This window comes from Mus pahari, chromosome 1 (assembly GCF_900095145.1).
Source record: "Mus pahari chromosome 1, PAHARI_EIJ_v1.1, whole genome shotgun sequence".
Classification (NCBI taxonomy): Eukaryota; Metazoa; Chordata; class Mammalia; order Rodentia; family Muridae; genus Mus; species Mus pahari.
In genome coordinates, this window is record NC_034590.1 from 132,689,610 (window position 1) to 132,693,587 (window position 3,978).

General features: G+C 43.6%; 1 protein-coding gene across 1 annotated transcript in view; it reads right to left on the reverse strand.

Annotated features, from left to right (window-relative positions):
• Positions 1 to 3,978, reverse strand: part of Tmc1 (transmembrane channel like 1) — a 166,519-nt gene that overhangs the window by 73,934 nt on the left and 88,607 nt on the right. The window lies entirely within an intron of this gene.

The window sequence follows — 3,978 nt, forward strand, 5'->3', positions numbered from 1 at the left end:
ACACACACACATACACACACATACACACACACACACACACACAGTCACTCATAAGTAAAAATAAAATTTTAAAAATGGAAGTATATTGGACCACTTTATATTGGCAAACGCTCTTTTTCTCTCAGGAGAGGGCATTTTGGCACTTCCTAAGATGCAGCATGAAGCTTTGCAGAATGTCACTGTAAAATGCCACCTATACCTTCAGGGTCCATCAGAGGGAGGACTCCCTTCAGTTTAGCAGCTACAAGCACCACCTACAGCATGCGTTTTAGTCCATGAGTTCAGTAAGTAGACACATGGAAAGGAGTAGCTCTAGTGCCCGGCTGGGGACAATCATGGTGACTGCAGTGCTCTTTGTCTTGGACAAATGATAAACACACCAAGCACACACTTCTCACAGACACGTTGACTGTGTCCTTGTGGATGGCTGTAACTGCTTTGTATTGTATGGAGATAGATGCTGAACATCATAGCACACGGCCTAAGTACCTTGTGGCAGAATTTTTCATCAATATAGAACTCGGTATTATGGGTGGTGTGGCTGTTCCAAGGAATGATGTTTCAGTGAGGTGAACTACAAATATACTGTATGTACCCAAACACATATGAAGACTTTATAATGGGTATGTGAGTGAGAAGAACACCCAGACAGGTCCTACAGGAAGGGAATTGAGAGGAGTTTCTCTTTCCTTCCTTCCTTCCCTCCTTCCTTCCCTCCTTCCTTCCCTCCTTCCTTCCTTCCTTCCTTCCTTGCTTCCTTCATTCCTTCATCTTTCTTTTTTCTTTAGTCTTTCTTGTTTGCTTACTTGCTTCCTCCCTTCCTTCCTTTCTCTCTTTCTTTTTTTTTAAGATTTATTTATTTTATTTATATGGGTACACTGTAGCTGTCTTCAGACACACCAGAAGGGGGCATCGGATCCCATTACAGACAGTTATGAGACATCGTGTGGTTTCTGGGAATTGAACTCAGGGCTTCTGGAAGAACAGTCAGTGCTCTTAACCACTGAGCCATCTCTCCAGCCCCTCTCTTTCTTTCTTTTGTCCATTCTTCCTTTTCTTCTCTTTTTCTTCCTTTTTAAATTTTTTTTTTTTTAACTTTTGATTGTTTTTCCAAGGCATGGTTTCTTTTTGTAGCCCTGGCTGTACTGGAACTCTCTCTGTGGACCAGACTGGCTCGATCTCAGAGATCAGCCTGCTTCTGCTTCCTGGGTGCTGAGATTAAAGGCGTCCACCACCACTGCCTGATAAGAGGAGCTGCTTTAGATCTGTTTGTGTAGGAAGGTGTTAGAGAAGATGATACTGGAGTAGAAATAGAATGTAGCAACATCCCCAGCTGAGAAAAGAGGCACCGGGGCAGAGTTAAGAATGGGGCCATGGGGGCTGGTGAGATAGCTCAGTGGGTAAGAGCACCCGACTGTTCTTCTGAAGGTCCAGAGTTCAAATCCCAGCAACCACATGGTGGCTCACAACCATCCGTAACAAGATCTGACTCCCTTTTCTGGAGTGTCTGAAGACAGCTACAGTGTACTTACATATAGTAAATAAATAAATCTTTAAAAAAAAAAAAAAAAAAAAAAGAATGGGGTCACGGATCGTGGGACAGGCATGAGCTTTTTAGCAGCCAAACAAAACTACAGCCTGTGTGGCTGGAGTCCAATGGAAGAGAGAAATTTCGGGGGATGCAGTTGACTGGAGGCTAAACCATGCTGGGTAGGGTGTCCTACAGCAACAGTAGTATTTTGTTTTAAAAAGTTATGAAAGCAGGTGCTAAGTAGTGGGGCTGGAGGTCAGACCCATGCATGCCTGTCAACTCACACCAGCTCTGAGGAAAAGCAGAGATCTGTCCGATTCTCACTGACTGAGGAGAAGAACACAAATTCATAAACAGAAAACATCTAAAAGCTGAGATTAGTGGGGAAAGAGTAAGCACTCTAGACTGTAGAGATGGCTCAGTGGTTAAGAGCACTGGCTACTCTTCAAAAAGACCCAAATTCAATTCCCAGGACCCACGTGGTGGCTCACAAATCATAGGTAACTCTAGTTCAGAAGATCTCACACCCCCTTCTGGCCTCCTTGGACAGCAGGCAGACTGGTAGTGCACAGATATGCATGGAAGCAAATCATTAATACACGTAAAATTTTAAATCAACAAGAAAAAGAAAGAAACTCTAAAACTCAGGATGAGATGTGGTAGGCTATTGAAAAGCCCCGGGTTCTTTGATGATCACTTCAGGTTCAGCATCTAGGTACCGATTACCACTTTCAGTCATCCCAGGAAGGTCAGTGCACAGTCTGAGAAACCCTGTGTCAGTCCGTTTGATTTATTGAGCAAATGCCCTGTAGGGACCAATGCTCTTCCTTAGCCCTCTGGTTTTTAAATGTTCCTATTAGGGAAGCCTTCCTACAGGTCAGGGAAGGCTCCAACAATGCCAGCTTGTGCTTGCACAGGTGAGGTTGACATCACACCCTTAATGCCTTGCCTCTCACTCTGAAACTTGGGCTTTTCTTCAGTCACTGTTCCATTTATTCCCACAATACAGGAGCAGGGTTTGTTGTTGCTTTTGACTTTTGTTTGCAGTTTGTTTGTTTGTTTGTTTGTTTGTTTTTGAGAAGCTTGAAAAGATGTCACTTTCTAAGCAGACATTTAGTAAGGAATCGATGACTTTGATGTCTAAGAATTTGTGTTCACATCTGTAAGTGAGCACACGCTTATGCTTATCTGTGACCTGCCCCTGCCAAGGTGCTGCAGCCATGTATACTGGCCTGCCAGCACAGCCCTAGAGCAGGTCCGACCCTCCAGGGACATCTGATCATCTCCTTGGCTCCCAGTGGTTTCATACCATTGCAAAGCTCTTATCTCTGTTCTCTGGTAACAACTACCTGAGGCTTCTTAGTCAGGCTCACTAATCATGTTTTATTGAAGCTGTCCTCCGATCCTGGAGCAGAACAAGCCACTGCCTCTAGGCAGCTGTGGCAAAGCTTTCTGTGCAAACACATGGGAAATGCCCTGATGAAGATGCTGAGGACAGGGTATGGAATCTCCCTTCCTTCCTCCATCCCTCTCGGTCTCCTTTTCTTCCCTCCTTCCTTCTTCCTTCCTCCTTCCCATTTCATTACTTTCTCTCCCTTCTTCCCATATGTCCTTCCTTCTATCCTTGTATCCTGACTTCCTTCCACCCTCCCAACCTGCTTGTTCTTAGTCAGCTTTATTCATCCTGTTACCACCATGCTCCTCAATTTCAGTTCTCACACACAACCACAGGCAAATAAGCTCCTTGGGGATATAGTTTAAAATACTAAAATGTAAATTTGAGAAAGTACCCCCTCCTCCAACCCACATATCTACACGATGGACCAAATGTCTTTTCTATGTCTGAAATATCCAAACTGAAATTTGGGTTCCTTGAAAGCAATTCCATGACTCTTTTATTTGAAAGCAAACTCTTTACAGAATCCTAAGTATAAAGAAAATGAAGTTCAGTAAAATTGACTCCGTAAAAAGGAGGATGAATTTAGAAAAGACTTAGACATAGTCAGATGGACTGGGGGATCCAGAGGTCATATTCCATCTATCTTCACCCTAGAGTGGGTAAAGGTGAAATAGCAAAACATATATACTATAGATGACAGTTCCAAGGACCAGGGTACCTTTTTCTATCTCAACAAAAAAGCAGATGGAAGTTCCTGTCATTCGCTAAAGAGAAAACCCTTATTTACGCAGTGTAGCTGAAAGAATGCAAGTGAAAAATAGTCTTGTCCACCAGTATGATGATGATGACGATGACTGCAGCTTGCATCCCTTAACAGTTAGCCAGTCCAGTATACTAAAAACTTCACCAACATCCACTTTAGCTGCTGCTAGATGCTGATCGTGTTGAGCTGTTAGTCTGTCTCTCTCTGTTTCTGTCTGTGTTTCTCTGTCTCTCTCTGACTCTCTCTCTCTCTCTCTCTCTCTCTCTCTCTCTCTCTCTCTCTCTC